The sequence below is a fragment of the Pinus tabuliformis genome, chromosome 1_1, assembly GCF_031772625.1.
Source record: "Pinus tabuliformis cultivar Carrire ecotype Pingquan chromosome 1_1, CPIR1, whole genome shotgun sequence".
In the NCBI taxonomy this organism is placed as follows: Eukaryota; Viridiplantae; Streptophyta; class Pinopsida; order Pinales; family Pinaceae; genus Pinus; species Pinus tabuliformis.
Window position 1 is genome coordinate 625,523,871 of NC_142297.1, and position 20,656 is coordinate 625,544,526.

Sequence of the window (20,656 nt, forward strand, 5' to 3'; positions counted from 1 at the left end):
CCAATGCATGTGGCTCTTTCAACATGAGGGTAAACTTGCATATGAACTGAAGATGCTTGGGGTACTCTGCGTGAAATGGCAGGACGACTCTGGTCGAGTAGGGTATTACTAAGCAGAGGTCCAGGGAACAACTGTGCGTGTGGTCGACTTACGAGTGCCGGCGTGAATTTTCTTTTCTGCTTGCGTGGAACAGCTCAAACCGAGGTTTATGTAGGTGCCGAGAGAGGGGAATACAAATCATGGTGTGTCTACAGCGTAGGTAAACTCCGTCAGATGCGAGAATGCTGCGGGAGTTTTTTTCTGGTTCCTCAGCGCTGAATTATAATACTCTGTTGGGCTCGGGAATGGCCGACAGATGATTTTCAAGTAGGGTCGACGGAGTTCAGCGAAGTCGTTATGAGGGCGGGGTTCTCCCTTTTATTTTGTATTTCCGATTTTCTATAATATATATATATATATATATATATATATATATATATATATATATATATATCACTAGCAATTGCCCCAAAAGTTGACCTCAGACATTAATAGGTTTATTTAATTGGAATGCATTTGTAGACATGACTTGTATTGTTAAGACACTCTTAATTGTTAAGTTGTTGGTTTAATTTTCTGCATCACTATGGGAAATTGAATATTATAACATCATGAGCACAATGTCACAAATGAAAACAAAAGTTAAATGAACTAATCTTTTTTTCACCATTTAAATTAATGAAAGCAAAAAGTAAATGAACTGATCTTTTTTCACCATTTAAATTATTGCTATACCAATTTAGGTTATTTCCCATTGTTATTTTTTTACAGCACAATCTTCAATTTACTTGATTGTTGATAAATAATCCCCAGATGCGGGTGCCACGGGAGAGGACATGGGAGGAAATTGGGATTTTGGGTGGAGCCCAAGACCAGACACTGACCCTCCAGCGTCTCAGCCAGAGCCCTCGTCAAAGAAAGCTAAGGCAGATTGGGCCCCCCCCCCCGGAAGGATTGTGCTGGATATATGAGGAGGAGCCGGACGAGGAGCCGGACGATTAATCGACCGCTCACTCACTCTCCTCCTTGTCTTAGATGCTCTGTTTTTGTCTACGGCAGCTGGTATGTTCGGAATGTCTCTGTTTTGTATGTGAATTCTACTGCTCAGGGTGGAGTTCTGAATGTCTCTGTTTTGTATGTGAATTCTACTGCTCAGGGTGTCTCCACGCCCCTGCGAAGGTGTCTGATGAAAATTTTCTTTTACTTGTCCACTTCTGCCCTCACTGATGTTCTAAGGTTTATAGCCCCTGCGTGGGCATTCAATGTCTGTGGTAGCGCCCCTGCGTGGGCTTTCAATTTCTGTGGAAGCGCCCCTGCGTGGGCGCTTGGTCTCAAGGTTGCTGCCACTGTGTGGATGAAAAGTTTTCATGTCAAGGCCCCTGCGTGGGTAGTCATTCGAGTGCTATGGACCCTAAACGGGTGGTTTTTTGAGCGCTGTAAGTCCAGAGTGCCATCCATGGCCTCTGGCACAGGACTTCATGGCTGTAACCGTTTTCTGTTTTAATGTAAATAATAGCGTAGCATAGTTTTAACGATAAAAAATTTACTTGATTGTTGATAAATAATCAAAGAAAGGGTGGCGGAAGAAAAATATTTTGCGATCTACTTATATTGTTGTTAAATTACTATTGTTGATTTTATTTATTTATTTTCCGGAAAGAATATCCAGGTAGATCCATACTATCAGCTTATTAGTAGGGCCTAACTACGAGGATATCAAGGAGAATTGACCCTGTGGCCTCTCATTAGCAAGGTGCTTTAGTAATAGGAACTTAGTTAATTGAGCTGACCCTTGGGGCTTACTATTATTGAATTTAATTAGTAATTTGTTAAAATATATTTTTTTGCTTAGTTAAATTAAATCAATATTTATAGTTATGTATTTTTGAAGCAATTTATTTCTATTTATAATCAATAATAGATAATAAATAAATATTTGTAATTATGTTTTTTTTGAAATTTTATTTCCAACAAATTGTAGATAATACAAGGAGCAAAGAGATTTGATGTTTGGAGTTCTATGTTTTTTCGACACCATATTTCATTAAATACAACTTAATCTTTTGCATGTTTATTAACTACAATGCAGGTAATTTTTTGCATGTTTATTATCAACAATGTAGGTAAATGTTTAGTGTTAACATTGTTGATGTTGTATATTTTTTAATTTAGATTTAAGACAAATAAATTACTTTTTAAGTCAGCTTAGTTGTTTGAGGTATGAAAAGATTATATTTACTTAGGGTGGAGAGAAAACATATATAAAATTCATCAATCACCATGTATGTTAACTGTGAATATTAATCATTTAGAATATGTTTTGGTCTTATTAATTTAGTTATTAATTAATAATTGGTATTATAAAAATTTTAAATTAATTATTATTTATTTATTTTTTAGTAATAGATAATTATTTATTATATAATAATTATTTATTATCATATTAATATTAATATTATATTAATTAATGTAATAGTTATTATTATATTAATTTATTTAAATGATAAGTATTAATAATAATTAAAATGAAATAAAAATAAGAATAATAATAATAAAATAAAATAAAATTAGGGTTCTAGCCGACTGTTTATTCATTCTTAGATAGTTTTGGCCTCGTTAGTATTTATTCTCCCTGCTTGCTCTTCTCTTATCATCATTCTTCAACCCTGATGATGGATCCCACTTGGGATTCGAAACGTTGGTTCAAAAATGTTTATACTGTGGATTCTCCGATCAATTCAAAAGATAAAAACCACAGATTTCTCAAATCCACCATGTATGTATTGTATTATAAATTATTGTCCGAAGATTTGATGTGAAAAGAATCAAATTTATTAATCATACATCCTACACTATTACCACACTATGTGATTGAACTCACAACTTCTGTCGAGAAAAAATTGGTCTAAAATTCTACCCCACCATATCGAAGAACAATTTTGCTTAGGGATTTGGTCTAAAATTCTACCCCACCATATCAAATAACAATTTTGCCTAAGATACCTTCCCTATGCTATCAAGGAGAGGTAGGCACAATATATCAATAAATATTAAGCTCTCCTCGTTGAAGGTTTACAATCTTACGGTTTAGAACTGCGATTTTGTTATCATTAAACAATAATGGTTAATTCATTTACGTTGATGGCAAATATAACATGGTGGGACATTGGAATGCAGTTGTCTTTAAAGAGACTTTTTGGAAGTTTTTCCGGTGGGTTTTTCTGGTCAAAATCCGGCAACAATTTATTGGAATCGCAAGTTTGATAGCTAATTTCTGCACAATCAAAGCGTCCCAGGGGTTTTTCAGGGTGTTGAATCCAAATATGCAGTTAAAAAACCATTTTAAATAATACAAATCAAGATTTAACCTCAATTTTTTCTGCCGGATTCCATCACCGGAATCTCCAAAAAGTCGCACTAAAGACAACTCCCATTGGAATTTGTGCATTATGATATAAAGCATTCCAAATTTATGATCATGGACTTTTTCCTATGCGTTAAATAAAAATGTTAAGCTAATAATCAAACAATGAAGTGCTATATAGAGGGACATCACAAAGGATTAGGCATATTACACTTTTCTCATTGAATAACTTGATGACCCAATATAATGCTTTTCTCATTGAACTTGATGACCCAATAATGCATGGCGTGGATGAGTTTTTTGGTTTTATGAGTCACTTAAATATAAATGAGAAGGAATTTTTCAGTTTTATGAATTACTAACATATAGATGAGAGGGATTTCTAAATTTAATGACATAAATCTAGTGCCATTTTGTAATAAGGATTGAGCACTTTAATCATAAATTAAAATGATTTGCAATATACAGTAATATAATTGACGATGATTATTTAATGATTTGCAATACACCATATTGCAATTGGTAATGATCATTTGGACGTTTAAACGATGCGTTGGGATCATTTACTTGGTGTAATATCATCACTGATTTGCAATATACCATAATACAACTAACGATCATTATTTAATGATTTGCAGTACACAAGATTACAATTGGTAATGATCATTTGGACGTTTAAACCAATGTGGAAAAAGTCGAAGTCGGGATTAAATCAACAAGGGTCCAGAAATTGAAAATTGCATTGAAGTGGGGAGTTTTTTGAAAAAGTCGGCAAAATTTAAAAAATAGAAAAATATTCATTTAATAAAAAAAAATCGACTTTTTCAATAAAATCTCAACTCTTTCAATAAAAATCCCAATTAAAAAAAAAAAAAATATCGTTAAAGAAGCTACCTCATTCACAATTTTTTGGAAAAAGCTCCAATTTAATCCCAACTTTTTCAACTAGGAAAAAATTGGCAAAAAATCGGCCAGCCAAAAAAATCAAGTTTTAGGAATTTAATCCCGACTTTTTCCACATTGATTTAAACAACACGTTGGGATCATTTACTTAGTGTAATATCATCACTTATGAGAATTGGTTAATGTGGTTTTTTATTTAAAACATATGCCTCTTACAATTTGACATAATTTTTTGTTTGAAAATATATAATGAAATTCGCATTATATATGAAAGGTTATCAACCTAAAATCAAATTATTTTTAAACAAGTTCTTTCTGGTCCTATTTTTAAACAAGTTTTTTCTGGCCCTCCCCTTATGTGGATCATATTGCAATGTTCTCCTACAATGCTTTGATCTCATTTTGGTTATAAGTTCATTGACAGACACATAGTTATATGTTGGTGTTTAATAATATATGTTGTGTTAAAGTAACACAGTTGTCTTGTCAGCCCCAATGGTTAGCTTAGTTGGTCAAAATCAGTGCCTCGCCATCAGGAGGTCACCAGGTCCAATCTCCTCGAAGCCCTTGGGGTTAGGCCTTGCTAGTGGGCCACAGGGCTAGATTCCCTTCAGGGTCGATCAGCCCAGCTATTTCCGTGGACGTAGCACCACTTGTTGAACAGGGTGTCCGTGAAAAAAAAACAAAACAAAAAAACAAAAAACAAAACAAAACAAAAAACAAAACAAAACAAAAAACAAAAAACACTTGTCTTGTCTTAATTTATAATGGCATTGAGCCTCATATGCAACAATAACAAAGAAGTGTATTCTTGCTGACCTAGGATGTATATATGCTGCCAGTTGAGAGAACATTAATTCATAATGGTTATGAGCCTCATATACAGCAATAACAAAGAAGTATATTCTTGCTGACCTGGGATGTATATATGCTGCAAGTTGAGAGATCAATAACACCCAACAATAAAATACAAATAGAGTTTGCAAATAGAGAATGAATACCACACTATTAGAAATGCAACTATCTCCATCCATGCTTAGGAAGCCATCACTCTGTTTGAATAAATTCATAGAATGAGTGGCTATAAGCCTATAACTTTTGCCTTAACATCCAATTTAGGTTCAAATTACTAATCAAATGTTATCAACGGGGTTTCCAGTCCATTCCACATTATATGATATGTTTGTAGATGTAAAAGTATGTCCATTGCAAGATAATTGTTAATCAACTAAGAACCACTTTGTAGGAGCTGTATTCGTTTAGGAATACAGCAATTATTATTACCATATACCCTATGGCATATTTATTAACAGAAAGACGAAATAAAGAGACATCGTTACAAATGTGTTCCTTCAGGAACATCAACATGAAAACATACAACTCCATTCTGTCTAAGCCTTGGAAAAGTACATCACTAACTTTAATATATTCTGATCTATTCTTGAAGCTCAGTCCAGAATTTCCTACAAAGTAACTATATTCTCTCACAAGTATCTTCCCCTCATAAAAGCAGTTTGTTATTTACTTACAGTAGCATCTTGCATTTTAGGCTTGGCGAATAATTCATACGGACACTGAGTTGCATCATAGGCCTCTAGTCAGAAACAACTCCCATGTCTTGACTCTTCTGCTTTAATAATTAACTTGAAATCCCTTTAAAATAAACTTTCTTGATTTAATTTGTTATTTAAAATAATCTATGAACTTCTACTAACATATTGTTCTCTTGTTTTACAGAAAACACTATGATGTGGGGGCTGCACAGATGATGTTTGGGAACAAACACCTTGACAAAGATGGAAATGGAAGAAGGCTAGGAAGAATAATATTTGATAGTGGTAGCTCCTACACATACTTCACAAATCAAGCTTATGTTGCTTTCCTCTCAGCTGTAAGTATCACAAATTACCTTTCCCTTGTACTATAAGGACTTTGTCTCGTTCTAATAATGCAATGTTAACGGGTTAAAGAAAACCTACCTAGGAAACAGGTGGAGCAAGATTCATCAGACTCATTCCTACCACTCTGTTGGAAAGGGAAAAATAGGTTAAGGTAAATGGCTTTGGTTGAGTTTAAAATTCAAGTGCAAGTTCAATTTCAACAATTCAATCTCAGGCCTATTTAGAGGAAACATTATAAAAAACCATGGCCAGAGAGTCAAGTGCAAGTTCAGTTTCAAAATTTTAACCTCAGCCTTATTTAGAGTACAAATTATAAAAACTATAGTCATTGGAAATATATTAGAATCCTGAAAGCTTCCTGAGTTTTGTGAAATGTATCAACTCTGTTGCAGAGGTGACACCATACTTCAAGTTGTTAACACTCGAATTTGGGAGTGCAGAGCAAAACATATGGAAATTTCTCCAGAAGATTATTTGGTCATCAGTGTAAGCATGCATAAGCTTTGACATACTCTATTAGATTCTCTACCATGCATTAGAATGATATCGCATACCTTCAAAATCTCATTGTTGATTAAAACTCTCGTCCTTGAATTTAAGTAATTTATCTTTATGTTTCAAAACATTTTTGTTTATGAATTTGATTTCAATTTACAACATTCAAAAGAAGCTTATTTTCCTGAAATAAAGGATAAGCTTGCAGGATTAAATCTCTATAATCACTCTGCACACTCGGCGAGGGCAGTCTATAGAAAATAATTTTGAGTAGATGGTTACAACTTATAAACCCCACGAGTTCGGTCAGTTAAACATCTTTGAAGGTTTTAGGGGTTATATTTGATCAGCTTTAAATTAATTTGGAATAACGCTATCGTAGCTTATACAATATCGGGTTTTCCTATATGTTGCCCATCATATGCATTCAACAATCTAGTTCAATGCAAGCTTTATGTACATTCTTCTTGTAGAATAGATCAATGATCTTGTAGAGTATAAGGACCTTGCATATTAGATTCTAGGGCTTTCAAATGGACAAGACAACCGATGGCAAAATTCTTTGAATTCTAAATTAAGGGAAGCAGAATTGGAACCATAACAAAAAAAAATCACAATAATTTCACAATGGCCAAATGGACAGACATCCAATGGAGTCACGGGTTACATTTAAATGGCAAATTCTCAGAATTCTCGGCCTTAAACCCTTTATTTCTCCGAAGAAGAGATTTTTCATCCCCAATTTCCCACAAACGCTGAGAATTTGTGGCAAAGGATGGGTAAAATGCGTAAATTAACGCTAAAACCCTCCACAAAACCCCAAATTCAAACTCTGGAACGCAATTCCCAGCTCGAAATTCGAAATCTAATGCTGACAATTCGGAAGAATTTTACCTTGGGAATGAAAGGCGTGCTGTTCCCAGCCATTTGCACCAGATAATTAAGATTTAGCGGGCACTACAATGCAATTCCGAGGCGAATGAGTCTTCTTCTAAACCTCTCAAATTTCTCACTAAAAACCGCTAGGATTTAGAGCTTCGAGCTTTTCCTCGTTGTCCTCGGCCTACAGTCTCCCGGCATATACTATTAGAAGTGGCTGGTCATAGTGGGGGTGAGGATGGGATAAAACTGAACATGTTTTTCCCTTATACTAATCGCCAAAATCAAAAGCCCTAACTCTGAGCATTGTTCGCAGCCCGAAGTGGAGAGTGGCTTTCTGGAGCCTGTTCACTACCAAGAACCCCGAAAGACAAAGTGCTTCGAATCAGGTCGTGAACAGTGCGGCGGCTGGGAAAATTGTAAGAGGGCGAAGAAATTAGTATTACAATCACTGGTATGCAAAACTTCAGACAAACTACCATTTTCATTTCTATTCATGGGCTATAAAGAGTGCATTCAACAAAACCTAAAAACTATGAGATTCATTGAAAGAACTGTATGCAACAGAGATTCGCATTACATTTACCTAAAGGGCTCTAGCGCTCCGCCGTATTTGCTATATTTATACTGAACACAGCTTCGGCTCCGTTCGTGAGATTGTCAAACAAGGCTCCTCTGTCAGTTTGAACACTGCTATACTTTGTGAGATTGTCAAACAGGGCTCGTCTGTCAGATTAAACATTGTTATACATAATTTTTGGATAGCTTATTACATAACTGTTGATGAAGTTTGAACCAAGACGGCAGCTGGTAAGGTCATGGAAGGATTAAGCACAGATCAGTTGGTCGTGCGCGGCAGAACAGGATTCTCAAAGCACGAATTTGTTGGTAGTGCACTGCATAACTGGGTTTTGGAGGGAGCTAAGGAATAATGCCACCAAAGCTAGATGCGGAAAAACCTGGAATAATGATGCATGTGGCAAAATTTATGTGCGAGAGAAGAAAGAAACGCCTATAGGCGTAATTAGCTCTCGATAAATACTTGATTAAAAGACAAATTATTTAATTTAATGATAATAATAAAAACTAATCATAAAATTATAATATATATATATATATATATATATATATAAAATCAAATTTTCTTTTGGGTAAAACTAAATTAAATAAAATTAAAAATCTATCGATAAGACAATAGGCAATGAAACTAACTTATTAAAAAAAACTAAAATTTATGTAATTTAAATTCAATTCTAATTTTGAATTGAGGAAAATAAATTTAATTAAATTTTAGAGGAAATTTAAAATTTTGTAAGTAAATAAGAGGGGTTGTGCGGCAGCTAGTCCTTGCTCTATGTTGTTGTTGGTTGACGCTGTATCTACCTTATGTTGTTGTTGGTTGAAGCTATATCTAGCACAAGTAGCATAGCAAGCAAAAACATCTTATAGAGATGTTGATTAGTCAATGTTCAAAGCAATACTAAGCATCCTATAGTGTATTGATTAGCCAATATTTAACCTGCTCTAACCGAGAAGCAAAAGACCTACTCTAATCGGGTAGCGAAAGATTGTTTTTGCCTGGTTGAAGCTTGAAGGCCATGCTCTGCAATGGTGGGAGATTGATGCAGCAAGTAGAACACTGACCTAATGAGATATCAAGAGAACCAACAGATTATATGGCACTACTTCAGGTAAGGACAATCAGTGTAGGAGTTCATGACAAAGTTCAGGACGAGAGCAATTCAACTAGGGGTCTCTCTCAAAATCCTAGAAACGTACATCAAATACCTGGGAGCAATTCTACCCCATATTTGGCATCAAGTAATGTGGTTCAAACCAAAGATAATTGATGAAGCCAGTTTGCAAGTACAACACCTCGAGGGGGGAGGGTGGAAGCAGCAATCAAGCACGCATGGGAAAATAGAACCACAATAGAAAAAAGAAGAAAAAAAGCAAAAATGGAATAAGAAGAAAATTGTGGCAGTCACACAGGAAGCAACACCTTTTGTCAAGCAGTGGAGGTTCCCTCGCCCCAACTCAGTTTTTCATGTGCTAGTGAAGCTAGAAAGTAACATAGTCATTTCGAGACAAGTCTCCCACCCGGGATGAACCTGAAGATAGAGCTATTTGGGCACCAACACTAGCATTTATGAATTATGAATTGAGATCTGCTGCACTAATTGGGACAAAAGCATGGTGCCTTGAATCCTATCGAAAGCATGTAGTTGAAGGTATAAAAATTCTTAAAATGAATCCACAATGCAATTCAAAGCACTTGCAGGAGGCATTAATCCCATGCCCAATGTAAATCGGTTGACAAATCTTGGCTGGCTAAGGTAAATCGATTGCCCATACCACAGCTGCAGCATTTCTAGAGCTCTAAATAAGAAAACCAAACTATCCCCATACCACAGTTGCATCATGGATGACTTATCAAATAAATATCCTACAGGTCTACAATCTATTAATACTCTATAATTTATAAAAGAAAATCGAATTAATCATGTAGACCTCGTTGACTCTGTGTTATGATTTTTTTCATTTATAACCAACAACAAAAAAACACAAATCAAAGAGATTGTACATAAATTTAACAGAAATGAGGAGGAGAACGAGTATATCGCTCTGGGATTAATTTTAGTCTCGAAATTTAATTAAGAATTGCATATCAAAAGAGCTAATTATATGAAATTACAAAAATCAAATAAATTCCTAGAGATCATTAGTAAGCTAATCTAATTTACTTTGTAATCAAAAAAAGAAATAGATACAGATACAAAGAGACTACCATCTACATAAATTACTAGAATTGAAGAGTATAACACCTTATCCAACTGGGATTGAACCCTTGCACACGCCAGCTGATTCGAAAAGCGCGGTGGAGAATACCATCTCGTGTAATTTGTGCAGACCTTGCTGACTGGGCTATTGTGATTTTTTTTCATTTATAATCAACAACTAAAAAAACACAGATCGAAGAGATTGTACAGAAATTGAACAGAATTGAGGAGGAGAACGAGGATATCTTTCCATGCTTCAGTATAGTCCAGGAATTTAATTAAAAGTTACGAAAATCGAACCAATTTCTACAGATCACCACGCTAATCTAATTTACAATGTAATAAAAAAAGGAAAGTAATACAAATACAAAGAGACTACATACACAAAAATTACTAAAATTGAAGAGGAGTATATCTCCTTACCCAGTTGGGATTGAACCCTTCCACATGCCAGCTGATTCGAAAAGCATGGTGAATAATATCATCTCCTGTAGCTGGGATCGAATTCTAATTCGAATATTGATGTAATATATGCCCTCCACTGCTCATTACCACACAACACAACACACATAGACAGGTAGACCAGACAAGACAAGCCTCATAAACACCACAAACTCATACAAGGCACATACTAGAATGGAATCATATAAAACATGACATTGAACTCTAAACATACAACATAGGTGGCCCTAGGAGGAGGCGGAACAGGGGAGGGAAGGAATGCACAAAAAAAAGGTTCGGACAAAGAATGGAGATAAAAGATGAACAAGACTTGCAGTTAAGCGATTGCACGATTTGATGGGAGCTGGACGAGCATCGTGCCAATCTTTGTATCTATTCTTACTCATCTAATTACATTTTATTTGAGAGTAATATTTTCAAGTTCGACTTTCTATTTGTTCATTTCAAGTTTTAAGGATTAACCAGTGAATTTTTTTAAAATAAGCTATAACAGAAATTAAAGAGAGTGTTGCGTACCTATATTCTGGCGCCCACTAGTCCTCTATTTTGTCCCCTGAATCCTGTCAAGAGCATGTAGTTGAAAAGATAAAAATGTTGAAAATGAAGTTCACATCACATACATGAGGTAGTAATCTCATGGTCGCAACATGGATATCTAATCAAATTAATAATCTATATTTAGATCTATAATTTATTGATAACCTATAATTTTATAAAGAAGACATTACGAAAATATTTCTACATGCATTTTGATAGATGTCATGGCTATCACTTGTGCCACGCAAATACCTGAAAACTCGCTTCACTGTTGTCCAGTGCTCCTTCCCTAGTTTTAACATAAACTTGCTCAATACTCCCACTGCATGTGCAATGTCTGGTCTAGTATAGACCATTGCATACATCAGGGTACCTACTATACTTGCATATGGAACACGGGATGTGTCCTCTTCCTCTTCTTGTGTCTTGCGACGTTGTTCAAAAGATAACTTCACACCTATATGAATAGGAACCTTCACCGGTTTACTATCTTGCATATTAAACCTCTGCAGTATTGTCTCGACATATTTCCTTTGGTTTAACAAGAGCTTCCTCTTTGCCCGATCTCTTTTAATTCCCATGCCCAAAATATAGTTTGCAGCACCAAGATCTTTCATGTAGAATTTGGAGGACAATTGGGTCTTCAAATCCTGGATAATTTCTTTGTCATTTCCAACCAGCAACATATCATGCACATACAAGACCAGATCAATAATACAGTCACCAATTAATTTAAAATACACACAGTGATATGCTTTGCTTCTGGTGAAGCCAATTCCTCGTATAAATGTATCAAATTTCTGACACCACATCCTTGGTGACTGTTTAACCCATACAGAGACTTCTTTAACTTGCATACCAGTTCTTTCTGACCCTTCACTGCAAAGCCTTCACGTTGCTTCATGTAGATTTCCTCTTCCAGTTCCTCGTGAAGAAATGTTGTTTTCACATCCATATGTTCTACCTCAAAATCAAAAACAACAACAATAGATAAAAGTAATCTAATAGAAGCTACCTTGGCAACAGGAGAAAAAATATCACCAAAATCAATTCCCGACACCTTGGAATAACCTTTTGCTACCAACCGAGCTTTGTATTTCTCCACCTTTCCTTCTGCATTTGTCTTCTTCTTGAATACCCATTTACTGGCAATGGGTTTCCTTCTAGCCGGCAACTCCACTAGATCCCAAGCCTCATTTTTTTACAAAGATGCCATTTCATTAACCATGGCCTCTTTCCAGAGTTTTCCATCCTCTGAATCTATTGCTTCCTTCATAGTTTTGGGATCATTGTCAGCAATAGATAAAGCAAAATTTGAACAGAAAGCATATGGACTATACCTTTTTCTTTTCCTTCTTTCTCGAATTGATCTTCTCACACCCGGAGTTTGTGGCTCTTCATCTTCTGATTCCTCCTCTGTTTTAGAGTATGATTCTTCCTCCTTTAGCTCAAACTCTATCTTCTCAAGTTCCTTTGGTTGGACTTCATGTTTAATAACATCTTTCACCTCTCTGAACACCACATCTCGGCTGTACACAACCTTCCTTGTTACTAGGTTCCAAAACTTATAACCCTTTAAACCATCCTTATACCCAATAAAGATGCACTTTTCAGATTTACTATCTAACTTGGTTCGTTTCTCCTTTGGAACATGTACATATGCATCACATTCGAATACCCTCAAATGTGAAAGAGAGGGTTTCTTACCAGTCCATACCTCTTGTGGAGTCTTATCCTCCAACACTGATGAAGGTGATCTGTTGACTAGATAACATGTTGTCTCCACCGCATCTGCCCAAAATTCTTGTCCTAACCCGACACCACTGAACATGCTTCTCGCCCTTTCCATCAATGTCTTGTTCATTCTTTCTGCAACTCCATTTTGCTGACGTGTATATGGAGTAGTCCTCTGCCGTGCTATACCACACTTCTTACAGAATTCTTCAAATTCCTTACTGCAAAACTCTCTACCGTTATCATACCTCAACACCTTTATCTTCTTCTCTTTCTCGTTTTCCACCATAGCCTTAAATTCTTTAAACCTGTCAAAGACTTCAGATTTCTTCTTAAGGAAATATATCCATGTATTCCTTGAGAAGTCATCTATAAATGATACATAGTACACCGACTTACCCAGTGATGGAACCTTCACAGGTCCAAACACATCACTGTGCACAAGTTTTAATATATGTTTTGCCCTCTTACCACCAGAGGGGAAACTCACCCAATTCTGCTTCCCATATACACAATTTTCACAGAAATCAAAATCTAGAGAGCTATTACTCATACCTTCTACCATACCTTTACCATGAAGTATTCGAAGGCCCTTCTCTCCAATATGTCAAAGCCTTTGATGCCACAACATGGTCTTCTCTCCAGAGACCACTAGATTTTTTGCTCCACTTCCAGGAACCACAGAGTTGTTGCACCCATCAATAACAGTGCTACCTTGCAACTTGTACAAAGTTCCAATCTAAACTCCCCGCATCAATACCAGTGCTCCCCGAACCATCTTGCAAGTATCCTTCTCGAACATTGTTTTTACACTTGCATAATCTGGCTTGCTTACAAAAATCAGATTTCTAGATAATTCAGGAACATGCAAAACCCTCGAGAGTGTTCTAACCCTTACACCTTGCAACTTCAACTTTACTTTTCGCGACCAACAATTCTAGCCTTCCTGTCATCCCCCAAGAAGACATCACCACCATCATATTTCTCATACTCGCAGAACCACTCTCTATGGGGAGTGAAGTGAAAGGATGCACCTAAGTCAATCAACCATGCCTCATGATCTACATGTGTACTTGAAGAAGCCAAGTACACATCCCCACCTTTATCTGAGGTGGTTTTCGCCTCTGCAGAAGGAGCATCATCAAATCCCTTTCCTTTTTCAGGAGCTTTAGATTTACAGTCCCTTTTGTAGTGCCCTCCCTTTCCTCATTTCTAACACAGCACCTTTACAGGTTTTCCTGGAGATTTAGATCTCCCTCTAGATTTAGACCTCCCACTTGATGACTTACTTTTGTTTCTGTTCTAGGACCGTCCTCGTACAAACAAGGCATCACCATTTTGGCTCTCCATATTTTTCTGTCTCATTTCGTCCGTCAACAAGGATGAGACTATTTCATCAAACTACAAGGCAGTTGCATTGCTACCTATTGCAATAACCAGACTATCCCACGAATCTGGTAGAGAACACAACAAACTGATGCACTTATCTTCATCTGAAATTTTAATATCAACAGATAAAACTGACTTCCCACAGTATTAAATGTATTCAGATGCTTTGTCACCGAGTCTCCATCTTTCATCCTCGTGTTTTACAGCTTTTTCCGTAGGAACAGTTTATTCACCAGAGACTTAGATTGGTACAAAGTCCCTGACTTGTCCCACAAAGCCTTCGCCATAGCTTCCCCTGATACATTCATCAATACTGAACCTGAGACACACAATCGTATTGTGCTCTTTCCCTTCCAATCCAACTTCTTCCATTCTTCATCGAACACTCCCATTGGTTTAGTACCTGGTTCTACCATGATCCACTGATCTTTATCCACCAACAGATCCTCCATATTGAGTTTCCACAACTCAAAACTCTGACCATTAAATTTCTCGATCTTTATCTTTCCACTACTCGCCATCTTATTTCACCACTAGAATCGATCTCACAGATCTCCCACTAAACAGGGTCTACCACATGCCCGAGGAAAACCCCTCAGCAACAAAGGCGTCCCTTGAAGCCAAAAACAACTCTGATACCAAATGTAGGTTTAACCCCGTACAGAAATTACCTGCATATGAATTCTAAAAAACACAGAAAATAAACAATGCGAGAGCATAACACATAAAACACATATACACAGAGATTTCCCCTTGGATCTCAAAACCAGGACTACCAGCTTGATTTTTTTCACTATGTTCCTTTCAATGCTATAATACATATTTATACATGCTGAAGCATCAAATACCATGCACTGAAAACCATCATCTCCAAAACCATGTACGAAAATCATGCACAAAACCATAGGTAGGTCCGCCCAACCTAACATAGGGTCCAAAACCAAAATTTACCCCATAGAGGGGGGTTACCTGCACCCCTCAAACCCCCTATGACCCCCCCCCCTCCCCCCTTGCTACGCAATCGGCGCAACAAAGGGGGGGCTCCGCCTCCCCTCTAACCCCCCAGTTAACTACGTGGACTAGTCGTGGAAAGAATATAACACAACCCAACACTTTTCTGATTCAAAAAATTTGGAAGAAGTATCTGACTAAGTTTCTAACCCTGGTCACACAAGGGGAATAAGGAAACAATATCTCAATTCCATAGCATTGCATCAATAGATTAATACTTTGCTTAGCGGGGTTTTAAAGGACAAGTAGGAGGAGAGATTAAAAGAGATTTGAAAAATCAATGCTTTTCCCAAAAATATTGGATGCAAGGCTGGAACATCTCGAAGGCCACCTTCAGTCTGAATTTGACCCTCTTGCTCCTCCTATATCCAACACCAAGGACCTAACGCCTATTAGTTCTTTGGACTCTTAAATGGTTGGAATATTTGGTGACAGTTCTTTCTGTTACAATTATGTTTTGGTTAGGCAGGTTGTACTAAAAAATGACAGTTTTTTGGACTAGCTTTTAATAAGTAGGTGGTTAAAAATATTTAGTTTCCCTCATGGCAAATTGAAACCACATATGGAGTATCATGAGTAAGTAATGACTCGTTGGATGTTGTAGTAAATTTTGATGATATTATGAGGCAATAAAAAACATTAATTTACAAAAAAAGATGAGAGGAGAATTTGCATATCAAGTTCAAAGATGTTTAGTGAAAAGTTCATACTAGTGAGTGTTGAGGCTACCATTCCTTCCCTTGCGGTTGCTCCTATGGAGAAATGGTGATGCAACTTTCTTCTACGTTAACTACTGGAAGAAAAGAAACAACTTGAAACAAACAGAAAAAACTTCCTCCCAAGAGGCTTAAATCCAATGCTAGTAAAAATAACAAGATCAAATTAAAGCATTTGTGTAAGTAAAACCTAAATATCGAAGAGAATCTTATGACACTCTTCTCGTGTAGTAAAAACAATTTTATTTAAGGAAAGTCAACTTGAAAAATAAAACATACCTTGTAAAACCTTCATGATGAACAGGTCACTTCAAAGAATCAAATTCTTGCAAGATTTTGATATAACGTAACACTAACAAATAAAGGAAAAACACAACGGATCACTCGCAAACAAATTTGTATTTTCTCCAAATCTGAGAAAGGAGGTAGAGTGTTTTATTTTTATAGGACAAGGAGGCCTCTAACCCATCAATTACAATCTTGTGTGCTCTCCAAAACCATGGGAGAATACAAGTGGTTTTCCCAACTAACATTTTTCCATTTTGATGAGGTCAAACATAAAATAATTAAAATCGAACAAAATATTTGCACCTTTTTTTCTAGAAGAACAATTTAAATAATAAAGTGGTCAAAGAACCTTTGAAACTTCTAAAAATCTAATTTTAAAGCTAGTCGTGTTCATTTGACCAACTAGTCCAATTTTACATTAAATATTTCCCCTAGTGTGAACATGGACACGGGAAAAATCCTTCATTTATATGCTACCAAAGTTTTGTACATTTGTAATATTCCTCTAAATAATGTTGATGTAGACATTTGGAGATGATCAAACACCATGTGCTTATCATTGTTGGTTGATAAAATCAACAATGCCTAGTTTAAAACCTTTAATCACACATCCAGCTTCAACTAATAGTTAGGCATTAGCAAAGGCAAGATAAGTTAACACAGACAGCTTAGCCAATGTTACCAAATTATTTGAAAATCTAACCAAGGAAACAATCTCACTTGTTACAAGTGTCTTTGGGATAGAACATAATACATTTCTTGACTCATCTAAGTTAAATTAGGTGGATGATGTGTGTGTGTGAGAGAGAGAGAGAGGGAAAGGGCATGTAAGGGCAACATATGAATCAACTTCCAAAGTCATAGATAGCGTTGAAGGTGTAATTATGATCCAACAAGTCAATTAAATCATGGCTAAGAGTTTTCTTTCATTTCCAAATCCTTATGAGAAGGACCCTTACTACTTCGGCTTATACACACTTCCCTTAGTTTTAATTTTCTTTGATTTAGTTTTTTTCTAACTCTTTTTCCTTTAGATAAGTGTTCTACTCTTGTGATTTTGAAGTGGGGCCATAATGAAGTAGTTTCTATTTTTAAATTTTCCTTTGACCTCTTTAGCCTTTTATTTGGCTTGATTTGAATTTTTGAGGCTTGCATTTTTATTGATCTTTCTTCACGACCATTTTGAATGATATTTGGTAAGATAGCCATGGTTTAGGGGAATCTTTGTTTTCTATGGATGGGATGGAACATGAAAGTGTCTTTAACATAAAATATTAAGTTTGGAAGGGATATGTCCATTCTACCCACCCTAACTTCCCAGTAGTACCTATTGGTCTAGCTTAAGGCACACTTAACCGAAATCAAATATGTCACAAATGGTTAGAAATAGTAAAATGTAACATCTTTACTAAGTTAAAAGTGATAAAATATCCATCTAATGCTAGCTTTTAAACAACAAGTTAAAACCTTAGCATCATTCTTAGGTGAGGGAGTTAAGCAATGAAACCATACCAACCAATAACTGAAGAAGCATGAGATATCATCTAGCACATCTGAGATCGAGGATATGGGAAGTGATACACCATTGTATGTGAATGATTGATAAGCATAGAAATGCAACCGATGAATGGAGAATAGTTGGCATAGGTTTATAAGTAGAAATCTCCTCAAAGTAGCAATCAATCACCCGATTGAGTGTGTCTCTAGGGGGGTTGCCTGAAGGGAAACATGGCTTCTTTCAATTTTCCTTACTTTGCCTCAAAATACATTATTTTCCTAGATTTTACAATATCATGCACTATGACCTAGTTTTCCACAATAACAAAATTTTCTTCCTAGTTTTGCACTTTAAAGTTGGATCTTATCAAATTCATATTGAGATGAACCATCAAATAGATCATTCAGACAAGATCTACCAGTTATGGCATCTTCGAGAAATTGAGTCAGAGGAGAGCTTTATGTTTCATTGCCCCATTTATTATGAAATCCATGGGATATTTCATTGCCTACTCAAGGGGATCCAAACCCTTTCTGCTGTCTTTTAGTGTTCAGATCAAAGATGTTTAGCCTTTCACCTGCAAGAGGCCCTCAGGATTCATACCCACAATCTCCAACCTCCTAGGTTGAATCTTGTTTAATGAATTACCTGCTTCTTTACGATGTTCCCATTAGTCAGGGGCGATAAGAGGCAGGGCAAAGGAAGCATTGCTTTTAGATCCACATCAACGTGGACCAAAGGAACCATTCCTTGTCCACAAAGACCTCAAAGACATCACCAAACTATATCCCTTACCGACAAGCAAATTACATTACCTAAACATCAGTATTGAGTTACAGTGGTTAGATAGCAACACAATAGAGGGTCCATATCTTCCCCTAGCTTTTCATCAGGGAATCATCCCATCCTAATTTTTCTCCATTCGACATCAAATGTTGGGAGAGGTAGATATACTAGATTTTCACCCAGTCCATATATCCTTTCCTTCTGCATTTCTCCCTCCCACTGTGGTTGCTCGCACTTGGATTTGAGGATTTTCTCATGTTTTCAAATGTAGACTTCATGTTTATACTTTACTTTTTGTTCTTTATATTGGAGACCTTGTAGTACTCCTGTTTTGCATTGACAACATTGTATTTGGCAGTCTCATTGATGTACTTTTGTTGTCATTTGGTGGACATTAATAAAATTATCATAACTTAACTCATCTCCTATGTTTTCATATTTAGTGTTTCCTTTGCTAAAGAAGGCTCTTTCTTTATTTTTTTTTCATCACCAAACTCGCATTTTTCCTTGCCATAAGGGCTGAAATCATTCTCTCTAAACATTTCTATAGCACATTGATGAATGTAAATACAACATCATTGTATTGAGAGGGTAAGTTGTTTGATAAAATAATCTTAGAGTCATTTTTTGTCTATTTTTGGCACTTGTTTTTGTCAAGTGTTGTAATAATGTGTGGAATTGTTGGACATCAATTTGCCTTTATCTATTTTTATATAAAATAATAATAATAATAATATCATTAAGAATAATTTTGCATTATGAGATTTTGTCCCAAACAATTTTATTAATTTCTCCATACTTCCTTCAAGCTTCTTGTCAAATCGAAATGGTGGAGTTGAGTCTTAAACGTAGCTAAACAAATATTGCCTTTTGATTTTTCATCTCTAATTGTCCACTCCACGATTTATTCATACTATGTGGGTTTTGTTTATAAGCATTGAAATCATTGTCTCTAAAGATTGTAATGAAATATTATTGTGCGTAAATAAAATTTCATTGTATTTGGAGGGTAAGTTGATTATTAAAACAATCTTGACCTCATCTTCTTATTTGTTAACACTTGTGTTTTTCCATTGATTTATTAATACCTTGTGTTGCACCATATATTGTATGGGGTGCTCATAGACCAATTCACGACACCTTGCAAGATGATGCCTATTATCCATTGTTTTGTATAATTGGTGCTTGTCATCACTTGGTTCATAAATTTAGTAGAGGATGACATGATGAGTATGGCATTCCAAAGGTTGGGAGGCTTCAATTATGCATCTTTTTCTTCATGGACCAATTTAGGTATCTATTTGGTATCATAGTGTTGTGCTTGGCATTCCATTTGAAATATTTTTTGTAGCCTTAGAGTGTGTTATGTATGGAAGCATGGAGGAAGAATGGACTTGTGATAAGTATTTATGTCGATCTTAACCTTGATACATTGGACAAAGATTGGATCATGTCTATGAAACAATCATTGTACATACAGACTTGACTAGCAGAGTCAGGCTGGGAGCATGTTACAAGCATATAAATGATTGTATTCATCATGTATGGAATCATGGCTCTAGTGGAAATTTGTACTTGTGCTAAAAAGCACCTATAGTGATCTTATCCTTGATACATTGGATAAAGATCAAATCATGTCTATGAAGCAATCATTGTTCAAGACTACATATGGACTCCGTTAATAGACTTCGTCCAAAAGCATATTATAAGCATAAGAATCCTTGTATTCACCCTGTGATTGGGATTTTTAGAAGCCCTTCCTCTCATTTCCCATTCCAAGAACTCTCCATTCATGAGCGGAATATAACATTGCCTAATTTGGATGATGATGAAACTAATATCTTTAAAAGAAAGTTTGCTTTCACCTTTGAGAG

General features: G+C 35.9%; 1 protein-coding gene across 2 annotated transcripts in view; it reads right to left on the reverse strand.

Moving 5' to 3' along the window:
- LOC149214867 (ribosome biogenesis protein) overlaps positions 1 to 8,576 on the reverse strand; it is a 182,277-nt gene extending 173,701 nt beyond the window's left edge. For both annotated transcript variants that reach the window (XM_089392432.1, XM_089392431.1), the window contains exon 1: positions 8,168 to 8,576. The gene's annotated coding sequence lies outside the window, so the exon portion shown is untranslated. The remainder of the gene's footprint in view (positions 1 to 8,167) is intronic.
- Positions 8,577 to 20,656: the final 12,080 nt, after the last annotated feature.